This window comes from Dermacentor andersoni, chromosome 3, assembly GCF_023375885.2.
Source record: "Dermacentor andersoni chromosome 3, qqDerAnde1_hic_scaffold, whole genome shotgun sequence".
In the NCBI taxonomy this organism is placed as follows: Eukaryota; Metazoa; Arthropoda; class Arachnida; order Ixodida; family Ixodidae; genus Dermacentor; species Dermacentor andersoni.
The window spans coordinates 68,879,426-68,894,650 of record NC_092816.1 but is presented as its reverse complement, the minus strand read 5'-3'; the positions used below and the strand labels follow the sequence as shown (position 1 = coordinate 68,894,650).

The 15,225-nt window shown below is 46.3% G+C and overlaps 1 protein-coding gene across 4 annotated transcripts in view; it reads left to right on the top strand.

Annotated features, from left to right (window-relative positions):
• Sarm (sterile alpha and armadillo motif) overlaps positions 1-15,225 on the top strand; it is a 203,498-nt gene that overhangs the window by 58,548 nt on the left and 129,725 nt on the right. The gene's annotated exons all lie outside the window — the stretch shown is intronic.

Genomic DNA, 15,225 nt, shown 5'->3' with positions numbered 1-15,225 from the left:
AAAAAAAAAATCTTTATTAACCAGTCTATAGAAATTCAACGAAAATTTTCTTCCGTGCGCCACGAGAAATAGATGGAACTTCAACTGAAGCTTCAAGGGGGACATCTACTGTAAGGCTTGGTTAGCGCTGTCAGTACGTGCACAGCTAAGTTTACTGGTGCGGATCTGATGCGCGATTTGTGACTGTCAAAGCAATTGCTGCTCGTCTGCACACGCCGTCTTCGCGGGGTAGCTCAAAATTGAAAGTAGTGTCGCTTTAGTGTCTGGTCGCCGGTGCATTTATCAGGGCAATCTCGGTTAGCTTGTAGCGCTTTTGCTGCAATCGCATAGCTCGTTAGCAAACCTCCCTGCGGTCGGTTAATTTGGAATGGAACGCACGCACGAGGTGTTTCCTAAGTGCAGCTGTACATAGACTTAAACTCCAGCGAGGAGCATTCCATGTAATGTGATTGTAGTGGACATTGGTAGCGTCAAATGAATGGAGGAGCCCTAAATAACGCTTGACGTGTTCTCTTAATTAAACGGCGCTAGATTCCCTACGTAATTAGTTCGCGAGTTTGGGCACCTTAGCTGTAGATTAGTGTACAAGAAGTCAAGAACTGCAAGATGTATGGGTGACAGCGACGTGGGTTCTGTACGCCCGGGTAACTGCACAAGAAAGGCCCATGTGCACAAGAAAGGCCCAAGTTCAGGCTGCGAGAGCAGAAAGAAAGACGAAACAAGATGGGAAAGATATTGACACGATTATTTTCCTAACTCACCCGATTTTTTTTTATTGAAATGAAAATAAAAGAAAGAGACGTAGTCACCTTATAATGGTGACGGCTACTCCTTTTCTCATATAAGAAACAACGTTATAAAAAAAATATGTTGGAAAATGAAAAAAAAAATGAAAAATCACTTCATAGGGTGAGAAAGCCACAGCACAGTCCTATACGCCTATGAACATCACAGTGTACAAGTCGATTGCAAGTTGCACCACAATGAGTTCATAAACAGTCACAAACACACACAAGCGGCCATGATGTAGACTTCGATGAGCATATAAACAGATGAGGAATTACAGTGTTAAAATAATTCACGCGCAGCAAAACATGTATAACACGTAATGTACAAGCACTAATAATCCCGCACAACAACAAAGAATGTATAACACGTAATGTACAAGCACTAATAATTACAAATAATAGAAGAATGTTTCAGTGACATCGTGTGATTATTCAATGCAATACCTAGTATTTGTTGAGGATGCCTGTGTCTTCATAAAAATATTCATTTGCATTCAATGCTTTTCGCTGTGCTATTTTCGATGGCCATGGGCCCAGCAGTTTTGCGAGTGAGAAAGGCCGGTGAGGATCGATGGAGTGTAGCTCTTGTTCTAGCTGCTGTCTTTGTATCTCGTATATGGGGCATTCAAGGAGTAGATGGCGAACATCCTCATCGTCGTGGCCACAGGAGCAAGCCGGGGAATGAGCCCGTTTGATGCGATGCAGGAAATGTTTGGTGTATGCTGTCCCAAGGCACAGTCGGTGAATTAGTGTCTCGGTGCTTTTAGAAAGTTATACATCCAGCTGGTATCGAGGTGAGGGTCTACTTCGTAAAGTATTGATTCCTTAGTGTTTTCATTAAATCATGCTGACATACACAAGCCTTTCTTTAGTACTCTCAATATCCGTTTTGTGTCCATTGGTGATAAAGGGATGAATTCAATTTCTGCATCTTTATGGGCTGATTTTGCCAATGAGTCCGCTAGTTCGTTGCCTGCTATACCAGCATGGCCCGGGACCCACTGTAATATCGCTTCATGTTTCCTTTCATTAGCCTGAGCTAAACTCTTCAGTATTGCGTATGTTATTCGTGCGTGTGGTTGGCTGTCATCAATATTTTCAAGACATGCTAAAGCCGATAAAGAGTCCTTGCAAATTACCTACTTTGTTGGTGTCTCATATCTTTTGATGAAATGAGTGGCTTGGAGAATTGCCACTAATTCCGCTATTGTTGGTGACGACGTGTGCCCTAGTCAACAAGCGTACTCTACCCCTAAGGATGGTATAACATAAGCTGCAGACGCACTTTCTTTGACTACAGAACCGTCCGTGTAGACGTGAATAGATTCCTGGTACTTGTCAAATAGGTGATGTAACGCTAATTGTTTTGCTGCTAATGTGGAAACGTCGCTTTTATTTTTAAGGCCTTCGATTGTCGTTTCTATTTTCGGCGCTTGCAGAAGCCATGGTGAGTAGCAGAGGTCGGAATGCCAAAAAAAGTGATCTTTGGCTGATCCGCCCATTGTGGGTACGAGTCAATCGTAGGGAAAAGCCAACCAATCAACCACAGTACGCCTGTCCCGATGTAACCCTTGGGAACGACATTACCACAATGCACTCTAAACCTCACTAAATAGAAGAATAAAGCAATTTCAGTTGTTTTAGTATTCCGTATTTTTTAGTAAATTCCTTCTATCTACAATGCCGAAATGTCACTTCTACTGTAATAAGAGGTTTTATGAGCCACAAAAAACGCAGTAGCGAAAGACAGGTCGCGTGTGTCCCGCCGTTCCCGCAAGAGCTGGTCCTTACGTCATGGATCTATATTTAAATATTTATCGTTAAAAACGGACTAGATTGTATTCTAAGAGAGCCAGAGACTGAACTTAGCACGTTTCAAGAACATTTACTACGCCACCACGGCCTAAATACGAAAAAAAAGAAAGACATACTTTGAAATCAGTGACGTCACACATACGTCCCGGCGCTAGGATGTAAGGCGCGAAATTTAAAAAAATCAACTTTGAATTTCATTTTCTTTTTCCGTAATCAACCTCTTACCGCGAAGTCAGTTAACGAAAATTTAGCGTAAGGAATAGCTGTTCGCACTAATATAGCGCTTCTATTTGGTGTCCTTTTAACAGGTGTTTTTGCTGTCACGAGGCACAGCAAACGAAAATCAAACTTTTTCGATGTTGTTGTTAGCTTCCGCTAGGTCTTGTTTTCATGGGTACTATGTACGCACCAAAGATGCGCCATCTCGCGCGAATAAACCCGCTTGACAAGGCACTTATGGACGCCTCCTGCACCGTATGATTTTCTGCAAAATTGAGTTAACTCTGGCGCCAGTGTCTCTGGCGCCAGCCATCATGCGAGTGATGAGTATAGCTCATGAATTTGCCTTACCTTCGTCCTTCCGTTTTCGAACGTCTTTGCGACTTAGGAATTGACCATTTTCCAGCGAGATGTTACGTTGTTACAAATTCGCGATACTTACGCATATGTACAAACACTAACTGCCTTCGTGCGTTAAAAATAATTACGATTCCTCGGGAATTCGGAAAGATAAAGCGCAAGAAATAACGCCACAAGAATGCTCGAAGCCGCAAGCGCGAAATTTAGACAAATTCATGTTACAACCCCTCATGGTCATGGTAGCTCAACTATCGGAGCGCCAGAGTTGTATCTAGAAGTTCTCGTAGAAAGCTCCAATCCCGTGCGTTTACGGAATGATGCAACGTTGACGCCGTTTGCCCACTATTCCACAGTGCGAACAACGTCGCCGTCCTTCTTCAAGGGCCGCGAATGCGTCACAGCGTTCCGAGATAGCGGGCGTCGGCGCTGTCTAAAGACAAAAGGAGCCGAGAGCGAAGGCGCCCAGTTACAGCGCAACCTTGTCCCCAAGGTCGGCCCTGCCTGCGGCCTGCACGGTGGGCTGCCCAGTAAGACACACACCGCCTTCCGAAAGGGGTATTTCCCCGGGTGGAAAATAACCCGAACGCACACGCGCGCACACGTACTACATCATGTTCGTAACGCACCCACTGGCCAAGAAAAGAAAAAGAAGGAAAGAGAACGGGGAATATATATATTCACAGTTTAAACCGTCGAACACGCACAGATACGCGTGTGCCAGTCTCTCGTATACCCGGACATACACGTGCGCGGTGCGGGTGCGCAGGGAGCGTGACTGTCACTGGGTGCTTCGCAGAATTGTTGTGGAAACCCGGTCGGGGATCGATCGATCTGTGTTGACCCAGCCGCGACAGAGTGTGCTGCACAAGGCGCGACGCGTAAAACGAGGCCAGCCTGGTTGAATATGCGAGAGCATGTGTTTTGAGCCGACGCGGTGGATCGACGCGCTTTCGAGCCCGCTGCTATTATAGCTGCCGCGAGAAGCACTCCGGGGTTGTAAAGAAAAACAACGCGTTGAACGGCAGGATTGCGACCGTAAACACCCGAGGCTATCTAGAAGCCGCAGACGGGCGATGACGGCAATCAGTGCCGCGAGTGACCAAGCGCCGTGTTTTTATCTTGCCCGTTATCTTTGCGTGCCGGCGGATAGCCATTTAGCAGAGCAGCTTGTTTGGTGGAGGGTTTATCCGCGGCGCATTTCGTCAAACACGAAACTCACCTTCTGGGACAACAATGCGGGCAAAAAGAAAAATGTGGGAATATACCACTTCGAGAGCGCATTAGCTGAACTGAAGATAAGCGCGCGTACTGCCTAATTCAAGACGCCGCACGATCGAAACATGAACACATACACACACGTGCACTCGCGCGCATGTATATAGCGTAGGCACGCAGCATTTCCTTTGTCTATAGAATTCAGCTTTTGTCGTAAACGCCAAGTATGTACCTTCATTGCTGTCATCGACTCCTACACTTAACGCAGCGCAGCATGCTGCTTTTGTTTGCTACTGCTATGTCTTAATGGCAGCCTTTTTCAATATACGAACAAACAAATAAATAAATAAGTAAGAAGAAATTCAGAGAGACGCCAAATTCACAAACCTGTTCGTTTCGTAAGATTATTTCAGTAGCTGGCCTCCTGGACTCAGACTTTGTTGCGAGGAGTCGTTCATGTAATTCGCCCTTTCATGCCTCCGCTGGCCGTTACGTATTGCACATCGCCGAAGCTGAACTCGCTATTAGGTCCAGTACACTGCGGCCGTTCAAAAGTAAATGAGACAAAAAAAATAATAATTACTCAACATAAAAATTATCGCGAGCAAAAATAAAATTAATTGAGGGCACAAAACAACAAGAAAGAGCGAGGTGGTTTATTATCGATTGACGGCAAGCTTGGCTCTCTAGTGTAACACTGTTCCACTAACTTCCGGGCGTACATGCAATATGAAACGCGGCTGCAATAAAATGTTTACTAGTGGTACACATCGCTTCTGACGGGCTTCTTTATTTTGAGAAGCACGTGGACGCAGGCGGCTGAAGAGAGCCGAAGCGCGAGTCGCGATCTGCACACACCGCCGCGATATTTCCCTAAGTTCTGTGATTGCAACATCGAGAGCGGCCAAGCCGGTAGAACCGTATAAATAGCAAGCTATAGTGAATTATGTTCATTATGCAAGCTATATACGATAAGTCGATGCGTTGGTCAGCTGTCTCGCATATATTTCTGCTCGTGCGAGCGAATACGTTGCATGACGACAGATAGATTGAGAGCGCATTTGTAGGCGCTCAGTATAAGCAAGCTTTTTCGGTACGCCCGGTGCCCTCGAGCACGGAAAGCTCAGGTCTTCGTTGCCGTGTCAGACGCTGAATCAATTAAACCCGCGTGCACCGAGAACACATGCGGAAACCGCTATTTTTGCGTATACGGACAATGCATTCCGGCTTTCAGAAACCGAGATCATTCAAGTAGAACGGCTATAGAACGGCGTCCTATGACGTCAGGAAACGGTCACGGATCCTACCGCGCCTTCGAGCCTGTCCATTTCGAACCGAGTGTTTCGTGAATAGGCATTAGACGGTGGTTCGGAAGAACGTAATGGCGCGTACCGAGGTGCAGTACATCGGAGTTCCTTTTTTTTTGTGTGGCTAAATTGCTGGTACGGTATAGGTTGTCGTAAATCATGGCGAACGCTTAATACCTTGCACGGTGACAGACAAATGGAGAACGCAGTTATACGTGGTCATTATAAGCAAAGCAAGCTATTTCGATACACTCGGTGCCCTCCAAGCACGGAAAGCTTAGATCTTCGTTGCCATGTCAGACGCTGAATCAATTAAACCCGCGTGCACCGAGAACACATGCGGAAACCGCTATTTTTGCTTGCGGACAATGCATTCCGGCTTTCAGAAGCCGAGATCATTCAAGCAGAACGGCTATCTTGGTCATCGGCCCTTTCTGGACGACGAGTCGTCGTATGACGTCAGGAAATGGTCACGGATCCTACAGCGCCTTCGAGCCTGTCCATTTCGAACCGAGTGTTTCGTGAATAGGCAATAAACGATGGTTCGAAAGAACGTAATGGCGTGTATCAAGGTGTGGTACATCGGAGTTCTTCATTGTAACTAAACTGTTGGTAAGTCATAGCTTGTTGTGGATCATGGCGAACGCTTAAGAACGCAAACGGGCGAAGAACAAGGCGAGAAGGCGTCACACATGGGCACTGACCTTTAAACTAACTTTATTTTTTACAGGCTTGTGGGTGAAGTCGGGCGTGTAAAAATAAGAAACCGAAATACGCAATAGTATACCACACACGTGGTCGCTACGTCATCGCGGTTGCTTATTGTTTTCTGCTAACCATGAACACCCAGGCATCGCTCCTCCTTTTGCATCAGCGTCGTGGACGCAGTGCTCGCACATTCATCACTCAGTATTGATACTTCAACTGCTTCGATTATTATTCTTGACAGCTAGTAAAAGCTAGGCAGTATATATAAAAATGATACGCACTCACAATCACGGCAAAGTATGATCAAATGGCAAGAAATGAGTTCTTCATCTTGGTGATGAGAGTGCGTTGCCAGACTTGGTGGTACGACATGCTATATATCAAATATGAAAAAAACGGCCTAAAGAGTTACGAGGACTGTGAAAGCGACTTAAGGCAACTGTCCATCTGTCCATTGTATCTTCCTCTTCTTCCACGACGTGGAAGAAGAGGAAGATACCGAGTGTCCCGAGTGAAAGCGTTTATGCGCATTCCCGATTCCACCTCCGGCTCGTGCGCAGTGCCGAGATGACGACTTTCCAGCGGCCGTCCGCTACGTCCAATTACAGTTCTGACGATGACATTCACCGCGACTTCTTTATGATTTTAATCACTAAATGACCCCTCCCCCCCCCCCCCCCCCTTCCCCCGATACCAGTGCACATGCCCAACGGCTCCACCCCTACAACCCTCCAGGGATAGAATGAGTCACCTTTTCCGCACGATCATATAGTATTCAAGTGTTCGGCGGCCTTGGAATCACGGTGAGGAACGGTCCTGGCGTACGCATACATCGTACGCGTGTCTGGCGTCCGGTCGCGTAACGTTTCGCAATCGGCGCTCCTTCATCGACCTTCAGGGCACGTTTCTCCGACCTTGCATCATGAAGTAGCCGGAAGCTATTTTTGCCCTCTACCATGCTGGTTGCTGCACTCAGAAGTAACCGTACACGATATAGAATACGCTAAGAAATGCCTTTTGCAAAACGGATGCCTAATTTCTTAAGACGATGAGCAAAACGAGAACAAGTTAAAAGCGGGAGGCAACGTTTCGACAAGTGGACCTGTCTTTTGACAAGTCCACTTGTCGAAATGTTGGCTCTCACTGCTACCTTGTTCTCGTTTTGCTCATCGACTTGAATTTCCATCTTCCGCCTTCCCTGTGTTTTCCCTGAATTTCTTAACAATATTATATGGGGTTCATTATTTAAAAACTCTTTGTGTGGAAACAGACAGGGACAAAGAAAAGGGCAACACAAGGACGAGTGCTTTGTGTTGCCCTTTTCTTTGTCCCGGTCTGTTTGCACACAAAAAGTTTTTAAATAATGAATCTGTTCCAACTAGGCCGACTCGCAGTTATGTTTCGATTATATGGGGTCTGCTATGACTATTCTTGAAGGCAGAGCGCGAGCCCTCCATACCGATAGCATGTGTGGAAGCTGCAGCAAAAGGCGTCATGTACATCGGTGAATAACGAATGAAGGAATTGTTAAAGGCGTAAACATTTCTATGACTACCAAACGAGAAATTTGTCCGTCACGTAAGGCAAAGGCTACAAGCGTTCGGAAAAGTGAAGCGAACAGTTCATACATTCATTGAGATCACCCATACAACAAAAAAGAAGAAGAAGAAAGAATAGAGAAGATGTTGATTATGAGGATGTTGATGGCGGTGAAAACCTTGCGCGGTCCAAGACTCTTCAATGTCTCTTGTCCAGTCCGCTTTCTCTCATGCAAAAATTTGTTGAGAGCCTTCAGGCTATTAGGCTGACGACGAGGATTATCTTTATTAAATGTGACTAATTAGCTTCATCTTCATTAACATCAATGGTCGTGGGCTCGCCTGCCGTAATGAACTCTATCTTAATGAAATCAGCCTTATCATGTTGTCTATCGAACATGATAAGTGAACGATCGGTGAGGGTTGATAATGGTTCATACTGGTCGGATAAAGTTCCATAACATTGATAATGACACCGGGCTGCGTGGAGATGATCAAGTTGCACAATGCTTACGCATAATGCTTAGACAACTACCCGAGGAGTTTCTGCGTGAATTTCTGACTTTTCTTTCTTTTCTTGCGAACAGTATAAGAACTAGCACTGAAGAGGTGTAATTGAGGTTGAGCGTGGATTTTATTAATACATATCGCCTATTTCATTGCTATATATATATATATATATATATATATATATATATATATATACATACACACACACACACCAAGTAGATTGCTTTAAATGTCTTCATGTGGCTTAGAAGAATAGGTCGATATTGTACTTGCACGCCGAAGCACAATGATCAGATAGCTAAAAAAATACAGCGTAGCTAACCTATTTGTTAAGTTTACCTATTTTAGCGTGCATGTTGTAACCGAGGTCAGTATTAAAGTTTTGTTCATTCAGCAGAAATATTGAAACTTGTGTCAGTTTCGAGACGTTCGGCATACCCGCCATTGTGGCTAAATGCATCTATGTATATGCTCATCACGAGGTTGTGAGTGCAACTAAGCCTCATGATACGCTTTTATTTTTCATCGTTTTCCTTCTCTCTCGCCGCTTATTACCTCTTACTCCCCCTACTAAACAACGATAGCTATTGTGGGCACTTTCAAGCAACACTCACGTAATCGCCGCGCGTCGTAGACTTAGACCTTGTTGCGTAGTAGCTCCCCGATAATGACATTGTAGTTGACCAGCAATAAAATAAAACGTTAAAAAAAAATGTGAATCGACAGCCTTATCTGTGTCGAGCCTGAATTGAATTCTGAGGTTTTACATACCGAAAGCACGATTTGATTGTGAGACGCCCTGTAGTGGGGGGCTCCGAATTAATTTTGAACACCAGGGGATCGTTGGCGTGCCCCAATTTTTTTTTTGCGTTTCGCCCCTATCGAAATGCGGCCGCCGCGGCCGGGATTTGATCCCGTGACCTTGTGCTTAGCGGCGCAACACCGTAGCCCCTAAGACACCGAGGCGGTTGGGTGTCGATTCTGATACGCTCACTTACGAATATTGGCGTTCCAACCAACTACTCCGCCGTTATATCGACGTTTTTCGGTCGCTCATTGCCTAGCGACGTAATGGTTGCAGGGTTCGCGGTGGTGCGCGAAATAATAATAGAGCAGCGCCGAGGTGAAATGAGTTGAGCAATACCAGTGAGGCGCCGGTAGTGAACAAAAAAGGAGGCGAAACAAGCTGTTCTTTCAGCACCGAATCTTGCGCAGGACCTTCTTTTAGGTTCCACGCTGATTACTTGCTGAATTCATTCCGTTCTCTTTCTTATATTATTCTGCTTTTTGCTTTTTTTGTTAAGGTCAGTACAATTTGCTTCTCTCTTTTGCTTGTTTTCGTTTTGGGGTATTTCTCTTATTTTCGTTAACCTATCTCCATGACACCTCTTTTTCTGGCGCTACCCTCCCTGAATTCACCTTGTATTTCCTTCGTGTTGACTCAAGTATGCTCTAACTTCCTGCTTATGTTCTACCCAATTCGTGGCCAGTTCGCCGGTGGGGACATGTGCCAAGGTTACAATGCCACAAAAGAGTTTATAACGTAATTAAAAGCCAACCAGGGCCTTACTTCGGCTTCTTAAATCTTAAATAAAAGCTGCTTCTCCCTCGTATTGTATGTTTTTTTTTTAATTCTCCCTCAGAATGCGAAGTCTATTGGCCTTCAAGTTCTTCCTCGACGCTGATTCTGCTCGCGCCGCCGCTAAGTAAGTCGCTAGCCATCACTGATAGAGAAAGAGGTTTCATAAATAACAGAGACGTTATTTATTTCTCTATCAGTCAACGATTACTAGCAAATTGCTGCATATATACTAGCAGTAAGCCTCTTCTTCCCACACGATACTTTGCGCAAAGATTTAGACCCCTCCCCCCCCTCCTAAGTTATACACTTAGGACAAAGCCGTCATCCCATCACCCCCCTCTCCACGATTTTTTTTTCTGGAAACACAGTACGCCAGTGAGTCTAAATGTAGCAAACGACTTTGATCTCGACACCGAGCTACGCGAGATTGGACGATAACTCCAGCGATTCCCCTAGTGTGGGCCAGGAGCAGATAGCAGGCCACTCGCGCCGCGCACGCTATGGTTCTCCGTTCGCAACCAATCAGCAAACGTCCATACATATAGCTTCCATAACAGCAAACGTTATGCAAACTGCAAACGACCCGCCCTTTCTCAGTTGCCGGGCTCCTTTCCGCTTGGTCACGCAAAGGGAAAGGCAGGAGCGAAGGGCTTCGAAAGAGACGCCAAACGAACAGATTTTCCGCCTAATGAATCGCGCCGCGCAATTTAAATATTGTTTTTCTCTTGGGACAAACCACGAGGCACTGGCTGCAGTTGACGCTACATTTACGAGTTCCAGAGACCAGGGGCTTTACCATGGATGGATGGATGGATGGTATGAGCGTCCCCTTTGGAACGAGGCGGTGGGTTGCGCCAACAATCTCTTGCTATTATACTGCATAATGTCCTATACCTAGGTTAAAAAAGAAAAAGAACACGATGAATTTTCATGACCAAGTTTTCTGACCCACTATTGTGAACTTTGTTTTTGTACGTATCCGTATTTTTCGGGTTTTTTTCTTTTTGGCGTTTCCCTACTTTTTTCACCAATCTTCGAATCGCCTCTTACTTATCTCTATTGCGGACATGTTTACTTTCCCCCTGCTCTCGTTGAACCCAAGGGCTTCAAGGAGGCCAGTGGTGCCTAAATCAACCGCAGGGTAGATATCTTCACATTCTAATGAAACATTCTCCATCGTTTCCCTAGCTTTACCGCAGCAAGCACATGCTTCTTCTTCCTTCTTATGTCTCGCTTTATAGGTGCGTGTTCTGAGGCATCCCGATCTAGCTTCCAAACGCAATGAGCTTCCCTTTGAGTTACCATAAATTGTTTCTTTCCTGATGTCGTTTTTTTTTTCCCCTTCACTGAGCGCTCGCGACTGCCACCTGGCAGCGATTCGAGAAACAAAGCGTGCGTGCAGCCCGGGCACGTGTGACGCCACCCGCCGCCGCCACTTTTTCAATATTTGGCGCGAAGCCATGAAACCGGCGCCGGCGGCGAGAGCCACGTGCAGGCACGAGCACATGTACGCTGTACCACGCCAGCTCACGACCTCAGTGATCGCTAAATCGTCTCCTTCTTCAATCATTGTCGCTCCACCTGGGTGTGTGTGTGTAGTGACTTTTGAAGGAGAGGAAGAAGGAAGAGAGAAGTGCAGTGCCGTAACTGTCTCTCAGAGGGGGACACCTCAACAGCACTGCACAGGGAAAGGGGAGTGGGGAGAAAAAGATCAGGGAGAGAAGGAAAAGAAGGCGGAAAAAAAAATAACAAGAAGGGTGAAGAAGCAATGCGGGGCTTACAGCCGCGCTCTCAGCTGCGTGTCACCCCCACCTGGGTAAAAAAGCCAGTCCGAGTCGCACTCTTACTTTTACTTCTCCCACATTTCCGACCCTTTTGCGTCCTTTAGCAGCAAGCGTGTTGTTTGAAGTCTTTCTTGGCTACTTACCCCCAAGTATGTAGAGAGTTGCTCAACACAAAAGACACGGACACAAGAAAGAACAATGCGCAACTCCGTATATACCTATGGCACACCAGCAGGCCCGAATAGATACCTTAGGGCAGTTACCCCCACTTTACCGTACGGGGTATATGCGTGTTCCTAACGGCTTTCATCGGCTGATGCGGGAGATAGCGCAATCTCAACACAAGTGTCGCAGGGGCAACAGTACCTTGGTTTGGGCGAGTTGGTTCACCTTGACATCTGTCCGTCTTTGGCGTCCGTCTTTGGCGTCCGTCTTTGGCGTTGCAAGAAAAAGAAGTGACATTTCTTTCAAGGTATCTAGGAACGTAAACTGATTGACCGTACAATGGAACGTATGAACTGTATATTTTATACAATATTTGGTATGATTATGCGTGGATGATGTACCTCATGCACAGCGCATAAATAGATGATCGTTTGAAATAAACGCCAGTTGGAAGTTCAGCGCCCGTCTTGTCGTATATGTTCCTTTCGTCTTCGGCCTTAGCGCGTTTTTATGAAAACTGTCACAGCGGCCACTGGGTATGTGATAACTTTGATGATGATGATTATGATGATGATGATTAGAAAATTTCGGAAGGCGATTTGGCCTCTGGTTGACTTCGATTAAGCGCTGTTCCAGCGTCGTTTTCACACACACACACACACACACACACACACACACACACACACACACACACACACACACACACACACACACACACACACACACACACACACACACACACACACACACACACACACACACACACACACACACACACACACACACACACACACACACACACACACACACACACACACACACACACACACACACACACACACACACACACACACACACACACACACACACACACACACACACACACACACACACACACACACACACACACACACACACACACACACACACACACACACACACACACACACACACACACACACACACACACACACACACACACACACACACACACACACACACACACACACACACACACACACACACACACACACACACACACACACACACACACACACACACACACACACACACACACACACACACACACACACACACACACACACACACACACACACACACACACACACACACACACACACACACACACACACACACACACACACACACACACACACACACACACACACACACACACACACACACACACACACACACACACACACACACACACACACACACACACACACACACACACACACACACACACACACACACACACACACACACACACACACACACACACACACACACACACACACACACACACACACACACACACACACACACACACACACACACACACACACACACACACACACACACACACACACACACACACACACACACACACACACACACACACACACACACACACACACACACACACACACACACACACACACACACACACACACACACACACACACACACACACACACACACACACACACACACACACACACACACACACACACACACACACACACACACACACACACACACACACACACACACACACACACACACACACACACACACACACACACACACACACACACACACACACACACACACACACACACACACACACACACACACACACACACACACACACACACACACACACACACACACACACACACACACACACACACACACACACACACACACACACACACACACACACACACACACACACACACACACACACACACACACACACACACACACACACACACACACACACACACACACACACACACACACACACACACACACACACACACACACACACACACACACACACACACACACACACACACACACACACACACACACACACACACACACACACACACACACACACACACACACACACACACACACACACACACACACACACACACACACACACACACACACACACACACACACACACACACACACACACACACACACACACACACACACACACACACACACACACACACACACACACACACACACACACACACACACACACACACACACACACACACACACACACACACACACACACACACACACACACACACACACACACACACACACACGCCAATCTTTGCCTCTGAAAATGGTCTTTAATGGGAGCCGGTTTGAAACGCCGTCCGAGGAAGGTAGCAGTAGGCATGAGCCGCACATAATTGTACCAGCCATTCCAAGCACTAACGGTGATGATGTCGATGCGCACAGACACGCTAGCACAATAACCTTATTGCACGTCATTTTAATTAGCTAATAAACTGCAAATAATGAAAAGAAAGTATGAGAAAAAGGGCATAACGTTACCATCAGGTAGATGCCAACTTTACCTTTTATGAATTAGGCTCACCCCTGCGGATTTCCGCAGAACTTACTGGCTGATTAAATATATTTTTTTCAACTATAAAGAAGGTCATTGTGTCTGCAGCTCATGAAATGTACCAAGTGCAGTTGACGATTGAGCTGACTTAAAAGATATATTTTGGACAGTTACACTGTGCCATTGTTTATGGACGAAACCTCACAGATGTCAGGTACATATCGTTACATGTAAGCGGCACAGTGATTGTGCCCATCATTTTGCATCGGCGTGGGTCGCTCCCTCTGCGTGTGCGGTGAAAATTCGAGCATATACGCTTGCTTGAAATTGGTTTTATGCCTTTTCTCTCTCTTTCTCTCATTCTGTAGTTTGCTGTGTTAATACAGTTAACGACCTCCGAACGTGTTTGCTCATTTCCCTACTCGTTATCTTTCTCCCTACGCATTCATAAACTGTAACGAAACGCAAAGCTTGTGCGGGACACTCCTGGCACAAAGTAAAAAAGGCGACGCCGTCTACATGAAACTTCCACGTAACTTTTTTACGAGTGCTGCGTAAAATTGATAGGTTCGTGGCGCAGTGCCGCATGCCTCTCTCCCTTTCTCCCGGCAGTGGAGGAGGACAGGCGGGGCTTTCTTGCACTTAACGAGGGGGGGGGGGGGGGGGAGCAAACATCGGCAGAAGAGCGAAGCACGTTGCGCGCCTCTGACACGCTGGCCGCATAGAAAAAACAATGACACAACAAAGATCTCTGACGGGACCCTTTACTGCGCGCCAAACGGGACGTTGACGTCTCTTGCCTGAGCCTTACATCAGCAGCGACTTCTTCA